This window comes from Phacochoerus africanus, chromosome 9 (genome assembly GCF_016906955.1).
Source record: "Phacochoerus africanus isolate WHEZ1 chromosome 9, ROS_Pafr_v1, whole genome shotgun sequence".
In the NCBI taxonomy this organism is placed as follows: Eukaryota; Metazoa; Chordata; class Mammalia; order Artiodactyla; family Suidae; genus Phacochoerus; species Phacochoerus africanus.
In genome coordinates this window covers 725589-741438 of record NC_062552.1, presented here as the reverse complement: position 1 = coordinate 741438, position 15850 = coordinate 725589, and the positions used below count along the sequence as shown (strand labels likewise).

At 50.8% G+C, this 15850-nt stretch overlaps 1 long non-coding RNA gene across 1 annotated transcript in view; it reads left to right on the top strand.

Annotated features, from left to right (window-relative positions):
* Window positions 1–15650, top strand: part of LOC125135392 (uncharacterized) — a 34489-nt gene extending 18839 nt beyond the window's left edge. Inside the window, exons 3-5 of the long non-coding RNA XR_007136953.1 lie at window positions 3590–3684; window positions 6933–7098; window positions 14779–15650. This is a non-coding gene — a long non-coding RNA (uncharacterized LOC125135392). The remainder of the gene's footprint in view (window positions 1–3589; window positions 3685–6932; window positions 7099–14778) is intronic.
* The last annotated feature ends 200 nt before the right edge of the window (window positions 15651–15850 follow it).

Below are 15850 nucleotides of genomic sequence, written 5' to 3'. Positions count from 1 at the left end.
GGGGTGGGGAGGCGGGTTCCAGCCCCTCCCGGAGGCGATGGGGCAGCGGGCGATGGGGCCCCTGAGCCCTCGCTGCCGGGCGAGGCCGCGGCTGCCCCCTTGTCGTTCCTGCAGAGGAAGCTCCTGGCAGGGGTGAGGGTCACACACGGGGACAGCACCGCCGGCTGGCCTTCTCCAGCCTCGTCCCCCTGTGCTCGGCTCCTGATGACACAGCAGCCCCTTCTCTGTCCCCCATTTTCTTTCTTTTTCTCTTTCCATTTTCCTTTTTAGGGCCGCACCCACGGCATATTGAAGTCACAGGCCAGGGGTGGTTCCGCGCCACGGCTGTGGCGACATCAGATCCTTTCACCTGCGCTCGGGGCCAGAGATTGAATCTGCGCCTCCACAACCACCGAGCCATTGCAGTCAGGTCCTCAACCCTCTGTGCCATAGCAGAAACTCCTGTCCCCGCCTTTTCACTCCACATTCCTCTCACTTAAAGACTCCTGTGGTTTCCATATTCTGATGTTGAGAGAATAGTGGCTCTTCAAGGCTGCTATCCCAAGGCCCAGGGCTGCCCTCCTCATGTGGTTTTTTTATACCGCGATGAAAGTTTGCTAAATTCCTTATTTTTAAAAGCATTTCCTTTGTCCCGGGACAAAGAGAAAAGAAAAACAAATCCAAACAAACACAACATTCAAAGCTTTCCTGCTTTTCTAGGTTATCACCCTCTGAACATGAAAAAAAGATTTTCAAATGCTTTTTGTTTGAACGAGACTCAGATGCATGGTCGCCTCGCCGTGGGCCTGTCCCTGCAGCGGACGGGCGAGGGGCGACCTGTGGCGCTGGAATCCCCTTCCCCGCTCGCCCGTGTTTGGGGTGTCGCTGCTCTCTTCCTCTAAGAGCACGTCTCAGGTCCCTCCGTGGGCCTCGGAGGTGGGGTTCGAGGCCTGCTCCCCGGGTGCTGGGGTGGTGCTGGGGGGCCTGAGCCCCAGAGCCGCTCGTTTCCTGCGGGAAAACCACCTCACCCGGCCTCAAAGCCAGAGCCGGGAAGTCACGTCGGAGATGCGCTGACCTAGTTCCTGAAACGGGGAAGCATTTTATTCTCACACGTTTCTTGCAGCATCTTTTTCAGGTTGCATTGTTATGGGCTAGGTTATCTGCAGGCCAGGGCGACTTCAGGGTGCTTGCATTTCCTAAAATTGTGCTTTTTCCCCAATGTGCCACAAGGATTGTTTGCAGGCAGCTCTGTGAAATAGGACGGCCCGCCGAGGCCCGCACAGAGCTGCTGTCTCTGTGTCTCTCTGCTGCTCCCCACGCGGGGAATTTTAGGCGGCCTGGTCCTTGAGCTGCTGAAAACCAGGGGAGAAAAACCCCAGACTTCTGAAGCTTCCAGCCAGTTTGGTGGCGTTCAGGAAACTTTGTTTCTAAAGATCTTTCATCCATGCGCTTCAAGAAGCTGGCCGCGTGTGGCTGCACTTTTCCTCCCGCCGAACCAGTTTCCAGATGCAGCGTGCGGACGGCCTCCGTGAGCCCCCAGCCTTGTGACCCAGATGCGGATGCAGATGTGATTCTGGGGACACGTAATGGCCTGGCCCTGCCTCGTGCCTTGAGAAACAACTTTTTTTTTTTTTTTCCTATTTAGAAAGAGGGAGAAAGGAAAAAATTCCACCAGATTTGCTTAATTTCCTGCTTTAAACCCTAGGCTTGAAAGTTCATTTACATGTGAAATTGAGTCCTGTGACAGCACACGTGGGGAAGTTTTGACCAAAACCCATGTGCCTTTAATGTGCAGGTGCTATGGTTTGTGACAGTGCAGTGACTTAGCTGTGCGGGAGGTCCCCCCGTGGGAAGATCAGCTTAAAATGCACCTGCTCGGCCAGTGGCTTCATGAATCGGTCGTAAACCTCGTTCTGAAAATGAAACGTTTAAAAGTTGATTTAGCTCTCTTGTCTTTGCGCTCCAGTGAAGCCGCTAAGTAAACCCATAGAATTATTTTGTTACCACCAAGAAAATAATTGGATTCATAGTCCAGCACGTCATAACCTTTTGGGTTTAATGCTTTGGTCTAATGCTTTGTGTGCGAACACATGCTTACTTGTGATTATGAGGCTAGAGGGGAGCCTCTTCAAAATAGGGTTTCTGTTTTTCCTAATTTGTCTTATTTGCGAGGCTGGTGGATTTACAAGTGAATCCTTGTAAAACTTTCGCACATTGGGCAAATACATATGGAATGGCGGCCACGCGCCAGGAGCTTTGCGGGGACTGTAGATTCAGAGGTGAACCAGGTGCAGTGACAACGCGGAAGGGCGCACGAGGGGAGCGCAGGGGGCTGTTCCGGCCTGACCCCCACCCCCCACCCAGGTCCTATATTTGAGTCCCGCCCCCCCCCCAGGACTATGGGGCTGAGTTTGGAGCGGGGGAGGGGGGGGGGCCTTCACAGAGGTGATTAAAGTACACTGAGGTCCCGAGGATGGGCCCTAAACCAAAGGACTGTGTCCTTGTGAGATGAGGCAATCAGGACACACACACAGAGGGATGGCCACATGAGGCCACCAGCAGCAGGTGCACGTGCCAGCCCAGGAGGGAGGCTCTCGGGAGACCCGCGCTGCCGACACCTTGACCTAGGCGTCCAGCCTCCAGGCTGTGAGGGGAGTAAACACGTGTGGTTTCAGCCGCCCCGTCTGGGGCCCTTTGTTGTGGCAGCCGGAGCAGAGCAATGCAGTCGAAAGCTCCCTCGTGACAGGGAGGGGAGGCCATGGGGCTGAAGGGTAAAGGGCCGTGGGTCACCTCGTCCAACGAGCGCTGCAAGCGGGAGCTGCGGGAATGCTCCCTCCTGCCCCAATGGGGGCCGGGAAGACCTGCTCTCAGCGTCCTCCCTGATGCACGGGAGGGGGGCCCAGCCTTGTCCCCTCATCTCCGGGCGCACAGGTAGTGCTTGGGTCCGCTCTGAGCAGACGGGCTCTCAGGACCGAGGGGTCTGTCCGGGGTGCAGGGAGGAGGCAGGGCTCCTGTTGGGAAGAGCTGAGGTCCTGCTTTCCGTCTCCTGTTTGTCTCTGGTAAGTGGGTAAATGTGGTTTGCATCACTCAGAGCCTTGGGAGTGTCTTCTGGGATATTTCTGGAATGGGCAAAGTTCAGCACCATCTGGAGCCAAAATGTCCCCATTACCGAGGCCGTAGCACCCGCGGGTTCATGGCCACGTCCAGAGTGCTGCGCACGGGCGCGGAGCGGACGCTGCCGTTCACCGTGTGCCTGGGAACCGAGGGAAGGCTTCAGAGAGGTGAGACTGGTGTGCCTGCCTTCGGGTGTGTTTTCTGTTTGGGGAGTCTGCAGCCACGGGAGGTGGCTGTGCGTGTTTATGAGGCTTTTCCCCCTGGAAGGATTGCGCCTCCTAAGCCTTGCTGTGATCTTTCTTCTTTAACCACTTTCAAGACCGGTTTAATCCAGCGTCCCTGAGGCTGTTGAGGGGAGTCAGCTGTAAAAGGGGTTCTTGAAACACAGTCTGAGGACCCCTAGGGTCTCTAGGACCCTTTCAGGGGCCCGCAAGTTCAAAACTACTTTCCTGTTGTACCAAGTGCTGATGCTTTTCTCCTTCTCACCCTCCCACAGTGGATTTTCCAGAAGCCACGTGACGCGTGACAACCTCTTGGCTCAGATGCGGTGGAATGCAGCTCGCTGTTCTTATGTTCTGCAGAGCGTTCTAGGTAAATAGGGTTAAGGGGCACGCATGTGCATTTTCAGAGGTTAACTCAGCTTTCAGTACTTCTGTTTGCCTACTGGTTATCTTCCGTTACACCTGCTATAGTCTCCCCAAACTGTTTTTTTTCCAAAATCTCAAATTCCCTTTGCTGTCATTAACGTTATGTTGTGAAGTATGAAGACTCTCTCCCTAGACTCAGAAAGTAGATAGATCTTTTGTAATTTCTAATATTTAGCATTTTAAAAGAATAATAATGAAAAAAGAAAGCAGATTTTTTTTCTTCTTTTTTTCTTTTTGTCTCTTCTAGGGCCGCTCCCGCAGCACATGGAGGTTCCCAGGCTAGGGGTCGAATCGGAGCTGTAGCCACCAGCCTGCGCCACAGCCACAGCCACGCGGGATCCGAGTCGCATCTGCGACCTACGCCACAGCTCACGGCAATGCCTGATCCTCAACCCCCTGAGCGAGGCCAGGGATCGACCCCGCAACCTCATGGTTCCTAGTCGGATTCGTTAACCCCTGCACCACGACGGGAACTCCCAAAGAAAGTAGAATTTTTTTCACAAATGGAATGTGCTTGTGTGCACAGAAACTCCGAGAGACTCAGATAGCAAACCAGCTGGCCCTGAAGAGGGCATTTGGTGTAAAAAGCAGGGACTTGTACTCACGGCGACAGGCGTTGTAAGACATCCAAGGACAAGCACCCTCACAATGACCTCTCTTCTCAAAATCAGAGTATTTTTACCGAAGAACAAAAAGTAGAGCCTGATTAGTAAGGCAATAATAAATACATGGATGAATGAATAAATAAAACAGTAATTCCTCTCAAATTAATGTATAATTTTAATGCAATTCAAAGCAAAAATCCCATTAGCTTTTTTTTTTTTTTGGCTGGACAAATTTGCCTAACATTTGTGTGGAGAAGTAAAGGCATGATGTCTGACAAGATATTTGTGATAATGCAGATGAGTGGCCAGGGGTTTGCATTTACGTAGTTTTAGGACTGCCTTTGAAGCCACGGCGCGGAGGGAGCATAGGATGGACAGATGCTTTTGTGGAACAAATTGAAACATGGAGACGCTTCCTTTATGCTAAAGATGCCATGTCATTTCATCCGGGGCGAAAACATTATCGATAAATAGTGCTAGACAGATTGGCCGCCCCTGTGGAAGAAAAAACATCATACATAACACCATAAATAATCAAGAGCTTCAGGCAGTTTAAATGTACAAAAGTAAAATAAAATGCTAGAAGCTTTACCATCCATTTATGATTGAAAAAAGAACCTCTTCAGAAAGTGGGCACAGAGGGTACCTTCAATGTTATGAGGGCCACACAGGACAGACCAACAGCCAGTTAGCATCGTACTTGGCAGTGAAAAGCTGACGGCATTTCCCCTAAGAACAGCAACAAGACAGGGATGCCCACTTTCACCGCGTTTATCCGGCCTCCATCTGGAAATCCTAGCCATGGCAACCAGAGAAGAACAAGAAATGAAAGGAATCCACGTTGGAAAAGAAGTGAAACTGTCCCTGCAGATGACATGATGCTGTGTAGTCCCCGGAGTGCCCTGAGGATTTTCTGTACAGCAGCGTGGCTGGACCTAGAGATGAGCAAATGAAGGAAGTCAGACAGAAAGACAAATGTGTGACATTGCTTATGTGTGAAATCTTACGCAAACACACAGCTGAACTCATTGACAGAGCAGAAACAGACTCACAGACATAGACGATGAACTTCGAGCAGGGGAAGGGGGTGAACCGGGAGTTTGGGGTTAACACACACGCACTATAGAAACGAGGTAAACAGCCAGGACCTTCTGCAGAGCCCAGGGACCTCTACTCGGTGACGGAAAAGAATCCGAAAAGAAGTAGACGTTTATGTGTAACTGAATCACTTCGCTGTACACCGGAAATCCACACAACATTGTAAATTAACTGTACTTCAAGGACGTATTTTTAAATCCTAGGAGAAAATATTAGAGAGTAGTTCTGTAATGTTGTGATAAAGACGACTGTCCAAACTGTGTAGGAAATGCAAACCTCTAAAGGATAAAATTGACAGATTTGGTTATGTAAGTATTAAGAAGCTTCATTTTTGAAGGGAAGAGACCTGAGCAAAGTTGAAAGATAAAATATTAATTACAATGGGGTAAAATTCTGTGTGTTATTAAGAAAAGGCAACCTGTTTTTCAGTGAACAAATTATATGAATAAATAATCGACAGAGGAGTGCACCAAGAAGACGTGGAACGATGGAATATTACTCAGCCATTAAAAGGAACGAAATACTAGCATTTTTAGCAACATGGATGGACCTAGAAATTATCACGCTAAGTGAAGTCAGCCATACCATGAGACACCAACATCCAGTGCTTTCCCTGACATGTGGAATCTGAAAAAAGGACAGACTGAACTTCTTTGCAGAACAGATGCTGACTCACAGACTTTGAAAAACATTTGGTCTCCAGAGGAGACACTTTGGGGGGTGGGGGGATGTGCTTGGGTTGTGGGATGGAAATCCTGTGAAATTGGATTGTGATGATCATTGTACAGCTACAAGTGTGATAAATTCCTTGAGTAAGAAAAAAATCAATAAAAGCTTTTAAAAGACAAAAAAAAAACAAAACGGCAACCTGTTTTTCAGTGAACAAATTATATGAATAAACAATTCACTGAAGAGAAAATATGAAAAACTATGTACAAAAAAGATGTTCAAAGTCACTAATAGAGAACAATAACAACCTTTGGCAAAAAAAAGTCAAGATTCTTATGCAGAAATACAGCAAAACGTATGTAGACTTTTTTGTCTTGTTTCAACAACTTTTGGGAAAGACATTTCTAAATATTATAGTTCTATCTAAAACCGATACTATTTTATTTTATTATTATTATTATTTTTTTGTCTTTTTGCCATTTCTTGGGCCGCTCCCGCGGCATATGGAGGTTCCCAGGCTAGGGGTTGAATCGGAGCTGTAGCCGCCAGCCTACGCCAGAGCCACAGCAACGCGGGATCCGAGCCACGTCTGCAACCTACACCACAGCTCACGGCAACGCTGGATCGTTAACCCACTGAAGAAGGGCAGGGATGGAACCCGCAACCTCATGGTTCCTAGTCGGATTCGTTAACCACTGCACCACAACGGGAACTCCTTTTTTTTTTTTGTCTTTTTGTAAAACCGATACTATTTTAGAATTCGACGTCTTACTCTAAAATAAAATGACATTTATTTATAATGCCTTTTGTTGTCTTTAAGGTTGACTCATTGGCTTAACGATGGGAGATTTGGAGGGTCCGCTTTCTCGAGCCACAGCTGCACCGATTTCGAACAAAGAACCGAGAAACGTGAGCGGCTGTAGCACGGCGTTGCTCACTCACAAAGGGAGACGTCTGATGGGGGGAGAACCTGGTTGGAACTGCAGGTAAGAAGCGAAAATGTGATGAAAGCTTTTCCCTCTCAGCTCCGTGGATTAAGAATTTACCTTCCTGTGTTTAATGCTGCAGAAAAAACTCAGGTTCTAGCAAGGGGCCAGTTAATTTGCGACGTTGCATTTGGACCTGTCATTCAGAGTTTAAAGACGAAGGAATAGAATATTTTCAATGTAGGTGTGATGAGTTCTTTTAAAAACCAACTTCGCTCCTTAGTGCTTGTCACATGAGCAATGAAAAAGCCACCGAGCCTCTTACAGGGTGAGCGCTGGTGTTGCTGGACAGGGGCCCGCAGGGAAGCTCAGACAGGTGGCCCTGCGGACGTCCTCGTCCTCGGCTGACCGGTCCTCTCCGGGGTCCTGGCCCGGCTGCCTGCCCGCTCCACTGTCGCCGGTCGTGTTGGAGCCGCAGCTGCAGGCGGGGCTCGTCTGCAGTGAGTGCTTTTCTCCCTGAGGCGGCAGCTGCGGGTCGGCTGTTCCATCGGGGTCCACGGGGAGCACAGACGAGGCCTCCCTCAGCGAGGGCGGGCCGGCACGCGCTCTAAGCCCCGGGTGCCTTTTGTGAAACTGGGGCTGTGTTCTGGAACAGCCGAGCTGCCACGTGCCCTGACGGCGTCTAAGCGCAATCGACGGCACGGGGAGCGGGGCTGCCCCGGGGCGGCCAGCGACGGCCCACGACTCTTCCTCGAGAAGGGAAGAAGCAAGACGTGGATTTTGTAAATCTCAACGCTGGGGGACACCTTGTTGAACGCTTTGTGACAAGGGGGCTGCCTCCCAGGGCGGACTGAGCTGCAGCGGTCGGTCGGTCGGTCGGTCGGTCGGTCGGTCGTCTTGAACAAAGGCATGGATAAAACTCTCAAGTAGCTGGGCTTTTTTGTTTTGTTTTTGTTTTTTGTTTTTGTTTTTGCTTTTGTTTTTCGCAGAACATAAATAACTGACAAATTTAGCTTATCTTGACTTACGTGTTTGGTAGAGCTTTCCTTAAAAAGGAATGAAAAGAGCCTGTCCCAACAAGGGAAATAGCCAACAGTTTTCGTTATCAATAATAGAATTTGAGCTCTCTAGTGAAAATTAGAGTTTTGGAAACTTGTTTCCACCACTGTGAGCTTAAAGTTCCTAAAACTTAAAGCATTTTCAGCTAAAACCAGTGGCAGTATTAACAAATATTAAAAAAATTTTGTATAATGAAATGTGTCAAGTTAGAACTAGACCAAAAAAAAACAAAAAACAAAAAAAACAAAAGGGGAGTTCCTTTTGTGGCTCAGCGGGTTACAAACCCAACTAGCATCCGTGAGGACACAAGTTCGATCCCTGGCCTCGATCAGTGGGTTAAAGATCTGGTGTTGCCGTGAGCTGTGGTGTAGGTTCACAGATGTGGCTCAAGATCCCACGTTGCTGTGGCTCTGGTGTAGGCCGGCGGCTACAGCTCCGATTAGACCCCTAGCCTGGGAACCTCCATATGCCTGGGGAGCAGCCCTAGAAAAGGCAAAGAGACTAAAAAAAAAAAAAAAAAAGAGATTTGCAGAAATAGAAAACAGGCCATGCAGTTCCCACCGTGGCTCAGTGGTTAATGAACCTGACTAGTATCCATGAGGACGAGGGTTCGATTCCTGGCCTCGCTTGGTGGGTTGGGGATCCGGTGTTGCCATGAGCTGTGGTGTGGGTCGCAGACGCAGCTTGGATCCCATGTGGCTGTGGCTGTGGTGTAGGCTGGCAGCTACATCTTCGATTCGACTCTTAGCCTGTGAACCTCCATATGCTGGGGTGCAGCCCTAAAAATGACAAAAAACAAAAGACAAAAAAAAGAAAAAGAAAAAATAATGCCAGCCTTCTCACTTATTTGCTGTGGACAAAGTGGTTACTTTTCATAAAATGCTTTATTTAGGCTAACATGTAATGGGTTTATTGTTGTTATTTTTAAAAATTGATGAACAGGGGAGTTCCCGTTGTGGCTCAGTGGTTAACAAATCCGAATAGGAACCATGAGGTTGTGGGTTCGATCCCTGGCCTTGCTCAGTGGGTTAAGGATTTGGCGTTGCCGTGAGCTGTGGTGTAGGTTGCAGACGAGGCTCTGATCCTTCGTGGCTGTGGCTCTGGTGTAGGCCGGCGGCTACAGCTCCCATTCGACCCCTAGCCTGGGAACCTCCATACGCTGTGGGAGCGGCCCTAGAAAAGGCAAAAAGACAAAATAATAATAATAATAATAATAATAATAATAATAATAAACAGATACTTTAAAACTCAGTTACAATTTTGATTAATGATAATGCAGGATCTATATCTGTCATTTTACTGTTTTCTCTATAGCCTGTCTTTTTTGTTCCTTTATTCTATAGAGTTATTTTCTCTATGTTACATAGATATTTACTGTACCATTGAAATATCTCCTGTCATTTCTTCAATTGTGTTTTTAAAAGTTGTCTTCTAAGAGGATGCTCCAGGGGTTATGCTCCACGGCTTAGGCGCTAACGCTCTAGTTCAGGTTGAAACGGACTCCGTCGCATGTTGTCAGAACCTGTGCGGCTTTGTAGTCCGTCCCCCGCCCCCTTTGTCCTGCTGTTTTCCTTCTGATGACGTCTTTGCACGTTGTATGCCTTTTCAACACAGACTTGTAACTGTTGATACACGGAGTGTCTTTTCAATTTCGTAGGCACAGAAAGAGTTATGATAAAAATACTCATGCTGCCTTTTATATTTGCCTGTGTAGTGACCTCTACTGGGGGTCTTTAGTTTTTCCTGTGGATTCGAGTTACTGTTTAGTGTCTTTTTATTTCAGCCCGGAGGCGTCTCCACAGTGATTTGTTGCAGGGCAGGTCTGCTAGCAGTGGATTCTCTCAGTTTTTGCTTATCTGAAAATGTCTTGATTTCTCCTTTGTGTTTGAAGGCCAGTTTTGCTGAATGTAGAATTCATGGTTGACAGTCTTTCATTCAGCACTACAGACATGTCCTCTCATTGCCTTGTGACGCTTAGGGTTTTGATGAGAAACGAGCTGGGACGTCCCATTGCGGCTCGGATGTAACGCACGTGACTAGTATCCAGGAGGGCGAGGGTTCAATCCCCGGCCTTGCTCAGTGGGTTAAGGATCCGGCATTGCTGTGAGCTGTGCTGTTGGTCACAGATGCAGCTTGGATCTGGCGTTGCTGTAGCTGTGGCGTGGGCCGGCAGCTGCAACTCCGATTTGACCCCTAGTTTGACCTGAACTTACCATGTGCCTCAGGCGCGGCCCTAAAAAGCCAAAAAATAAAAAACAGAAAACAAACAGAAAAAGGAAAAAAGAAATCAGCTGTATTGAGGAGCCCAGGTACACGGGGAGCTGCTGCCTTCAGGATGATCTGTCTTTTGAAAGTGCGAGGGGGATGTGTCTAAGTTGTGATTTCTTGGAGTTTATCCTTCTAGGAGTTCATTGATCTTCTTGGATGTGTAGAATAATGTTTTTCGTCAAATTTGGGAAGACTTGGGCCGTTATTTTTTCAAATGTTCTTTTTGTCCCTTTATCGCCTTTGCCTCTGGAATCTCCAATGTGGGTGCTCACTTGCTTGATGGGGTCCCAAGGGCTTCTGAGGCCCTGTTTGTTTTTCTTCATTCTTTTTTCCTTCTGTTCCCCATACAGGGTAACATCTATTAACCTGTCTTCCAAAGCTCAGACTTTTTCTTCTACCTACTCAAATCCTCTCTTGAGTCCTCTAGTGAACTTTCATTTCAGTTTTTGTCATTTTTTTTTTCCAGATTTGCCATTTGGTCTTTTTAAAAATAATTTCTTTTTATTGATATTTGTCTCCCATTTTTCTAAAAGGGTGACAACTCCAAGTCCCTGTGTGTGGCTGTGCTTTCCTTCGAGTGTGGGGCAGGTGTGCAAGGGTGATGCTGAGATGTCGAGATGGATTGCAGCGGGATTTGGAGCAGCAGGCGGAGGGACGTGGGGGACAGCTCATCAGCTTTTTATAAATTTCACCTTCTTTTAGAGATTGGGGTGAGCATGAGTAGCATGTGTCATTTAGTGAAAGTCATATTATCTTAGGAAATTCTATGAGAATAAAACCACCATCCCAAGGATTTTACGTGAACTTTTCTCTTTTTTCTCTGATTTCTTTATCCGTATCAATACATTTGCACAGTCATAGCCTGGATAAACTTGTATTGTTCTTTCACACGTTCACCAAAAGACTGCATACTTAAAAAAGTAAATATTGCACTGGTTCTCCATGTTTGTGGGGGTTTTTTTGGGGGGGGGCACACCTGCGGCATATGGACGTTCCCAGGCTCGGGGTCAAATCAGAGCTGCAGCTGCCAGCCTACACCACAGCCACAGTAATGCAGGACCCAAGCCACGCCTGCAACCTACCCTACAGCTCATGGCAACGCTGGATCCTTAACCCACTGAGTGAGGCCAGGGATCAAACCTGCATCCTCGTGGATGCTGTGTTGGGTCCTTAACCCTCTGAGCTACAAAGGGAACTCCCACGTTTGTGCTGTAGACTTGAGCGATGAGCCTTTCAGTTGATGCCAGACTCCCAGCTATGCTGCCAGTCAAGCCAAACCACCCAGACCCCTGGTGGGCCCCCTGCGGCTGGTGCTTCTGGCCAGCCACCTGAAATCTCGTGGACGCGCTGAGAGGCTGGGGCTCTTTCCGCAGCCTGGGCCTGCCCTGAGGAGCGGCTGTTGACTCGCACAGGACGTCCTCTGCCCCGTGTGCTCGGTGAAGACCTTTGAGAGGCCTGCTTCCCTGGAGAGGAGGTCGCGGGACACGCCCCAAGCCCCCGCTCCCCGGCCCCCTCCACCAGGGGGACCCTGCCCGCCAGGCCCAAGGAGCCATGCGAGGCGGGGGAGAGCCAGCGGGCTGGGGCCTCCCCTGGCTTCCCAAGTCCCCAGGATATCGGCGCAGTGCCTCCCCCAGGTCAGCAGCACCTCCTCGGATTCATTACTTAGCAGGTGTGTGGGCCCCTGGCACGCATGTGGCATTCGTCTCGCCGGTGCCACCGCAGCCTCCGTGGCACCACCCTTGCTGTCACTCCGATGCTGTGTCTCTTGCCACTTCCTTGCGTCTCTCTTTCCTCCCCGGTCACAGGTCCCCTTTCTTTTGCTTATAGCCAGTTGCCTATACCAGCGACTGCACTTGCTGGAATCTTTAGCGTCTCCTTTAAGAAGCATCTTGGCGTCACGAGAGGGCTGGCGAGGAGTAATTACTCGACGGTGTCCCTGGTACAGATGACAGTTGGATTATGCAAGGGTCCCCGGCGTCGGAACATGCTGCTGTTCAGGACGAGGAGGTGGGGTGGGACGTGGGATGCCCTCCCCAGGCCGTGTGCTTTCCCCGGTCCCGTCTGGTAATCCGACGCCTGAGGGTTTATGGACTCAGGTCCCTGGGAGCTTTCCCCTTCCTTGCCCTTCGGGTAATGAGCGCTCGGGCCTGGAATCCTTCCAGTGTCTCCTGCCCAGGGCAGTGCACTGTGCTGGGGCTGGAAGCTGGCCTGCAGCCTCCTGCCCTGCGGCGGGTGCACAGCACCGGCCTGAGCTCCCGGCTCAGGCAATGTGGCGTCATGGTCAACACACTGGCTCTGGAGTCATCGGGCAGAGTTGGCGCAGAGTCGGTCCCTAACGCTGCGAGGCCTGGGGGAGGTGTCCAGCCACTCTGTGTAGGGTCCCCCGGGAGCAGAGCAGTGCTGAGGCCGACCAGGAGGCTGGTGAGCAGGGAGCACATAGGAGGAGCCAGGCCTGCGCTAACCCTCAGGGTATCGGGTACGCGGGCCAGCTTGTTCCTGGACGCTGGGGAAGGGATGGTCCTGCAGAAACCCGCCGCTGCCGTTGTAAAGGGCGACAGGAGCAATGCCATCGACGGACACGCGTTGTCCTTTTATGCCCCCCAGGCTGCACTTTTGGGCGCCCGTGAATAAACAGCTGCCCAGATGCTTGAGACGGTGTCTCTTCTAGAGATGCAAGTGCGAAGCCTCTGAGGCCGCACGTGGAGGGTCTCTGCCGAAAACCCGACGCGTGCGTGAGGGGAGAGCCCCCAGCCTGACCCTCTAGCTCTGAACGGCCTGCTGCTGTTTGAGAGGGCTGCGGGCTTGTTGGCCAGCCTTGCACCTTAAACGGAAAACCTGCGAAAGGCAGACGCCAAAAACGTGCTGGAAGCTGACAGTGTGTGCAAAGTCCCTGGTCCCGTCCCTGGTCCTGCCCCCGCAGAGACTGCACTGTCGGGGGCGCCTTCTTCCTGGAGTAACCTGTGCCCGCGCAAAGTCACACCACGCGGTTCCTTGGTCTTTCATTGCTGTCAGTTTCATGTGTGGTGAGACGCCCGCACGACCACAGTGACATCCTCCTCACGCCTGTGGACACAGACGCGTGGTCCTAAGTGTATCCGCAAGGTGTGCCCCGAACAACAGCATGTTCCGTCTTGCAAAATCGGCCTCCTGTCCCCAATCAACAACAGACAGGGCCTCGTCCCCCACCCCCGCAGCCCCGGGCGCCCCCCCACTGCCCTCTGTCTCGGTGAAGCTGACGACCCGAGAGAGACCTCAGGCGAGCGGAGTCAGACAGCGTTTGTCTCTGCATCACTGGCTTATCTCTCTGCGCATCCTGCCTCCGAGGCCCAGCCCGGCTGCAGCCTGTGCGAGAGGCCCTTCCTTTTCGAGGCGGGGCCGGGCTCCGCTGTGTGCGTGGACCACGCCGTGTTTACCATCGTCCCGGGGTGAAGCGGGCTGGCAGGTATCTGCTTGCGTCCTTGCTTCTAGTTCTTTGTGGTATGTTTTTCCTGGAGGTAGAATTGTGAGATCATATGTTAATTCTATGTTTCGTTTTTAAGGACTCATGTTTTTTAATGATTGTTTTTTGTTTTTGTTTTCTGTGTGTGTGTGTCATTTTTGGCTGCCCTGTGGCGTACGGAACTCCTGGGCCAGGGATCAGATCTGCGCCACAGTCTCGACCTGAGCCGGAGCTGTGACAAGGCCAGATCCTTAACCCACTGTGCTGGGTCAGGAGTCAAACCCATGTCCCAGTGGCTCCCAGGATGCTGCTGATCCTGTTGCACCACAGCGGGAGCTCCGGACTCATTATTCTTTAATAGGCTTTATTCTCAAACAGTTTTGGGTTCACAGAAAAGTATGGAGAGTTCCCGATTGACCCCAACTCCCTCCCAGTTTCTCCTAATAGTGACATTTTGCATTAGTGTGGAAGGTACCTTTGCTACGACTGATGAAACAGGTTATTGGCACATTATCATGACAAAGTCCATGGTTTACCATTTACCTCGGGGGACGAGGGCTGCAGAAGGGAGGCCCAGGAGAGGGTGGCCAGGCCCTCCTTGGGTGTGGATGGGGCAGGACAGGCCGGGTGACCTTCCTTCTCTCAACAGCACTTCTCAGAAGTTAAGGTGTGCGGAAATCATTTGGGAATCTTATCAGCAGGTAGACGCTGTTTCGTTCTGCTTCTCTTACAGTTCGGATGCTGCTCACACGAGCTGACGGCAGAGACCAGCCTCACGGCAAGGCTCTCCCGAAAACTAAGCCAACACTGGCATTTATCCTTTTTCTCAGGACCCCCCCCCCCCATCTGGGTGTCCGAGACGCGGCTCCGCATGCGTGCCCTGGCGTCTTCATTCTTCTTTAAACACTGTTCTGTATCCAGCCGCCTCGCTTCCTACTGGCAGTCGTTTCAGAGGTTTCTCGTTTTTGTTACAGGCCAGGCTTGCTCACGGGACTATTGCACGTCTGTGGGAAGAGAAGTGAGTTCAAAGTGAAGGAATGTGCGTGGGCACACCCGTGCGCCGAGAACGGTGATTATGCTAACGAGCGTCCTGAGGATGCGGCCCCGCGGCCGCCGTCCTTCTGACTCAGGTTGAGCGGCCGCCTTCCGAGGTGCTGTCAGCTTTGCACGTGCTGTCCTTCAGCCCCACTGTCTTCCCGTCCTGTTCGAGCGCAGTTGTTTTCCTGAGGCCTCAGGGTGGGATTGATTTACTGAGCCTGGTAAACCCCATCTGCTAGCTTCAGACTGTCATTCTCACCTGCCGCGGTCATTGTGGTTGTGGACTTTGTCATCTGCCCTTCCGCCCTGCTCTCCTGGGTTTGTGTCCTCTTCATATTTGATATCTCTGTCCCTCCGTCCACCCATCCGTCCCTCTGTCTGTCCAGCGACTTTCTATAGTGTACCCTGCTGTGTGCAGCCTCTGTGCTAAGCTCTGGGTACAGGGGTGAGCAGAACAGAAAGGAATCTGGGTTCTCCTGGAGCTTTCACTGGGTAGAGAAGACAGACACTAAACCAAGATGCACGGGTTACGGGGACGGCATGGTACTGACAGGTGCCACAGAGAAAAGGAAAGCGGGGACAACGGATGGGGTGGGGGCAGCCAGAGAAAACCGTGCGGAAGGGTAGTGTCCGTGCGGAGACTGGAGGGTGTTTCTATCCAGTTCTTTGGAAAACACGGTGAAGAGGGATTCAGCCTCTCTGTAGGTTGACGTTAATGCAGTAACTGGCACCTTTGGGGTTCACCTGACTTTCTACTGAAACTCTATACCTTCAGTGTCTAACCTGCATTTCTCCACACTCTTCTGTTTTTTTGGTTTTTTTTTGTTTGTTTGTTTTTTTACTTTTTAGGGCCGCGTGTGCGGCATATGGAAGTTCCCAGGGTAGGGGCCGAATCAGAGCTTCAGCTGCCGGCACCACAGCCACAGCCACACCAGATCCAAGCCGCATTTGTGACCTACACCACAGCTCACGGCAACGCTGGATTCTTCACCCACTGAGCGAGGCCAG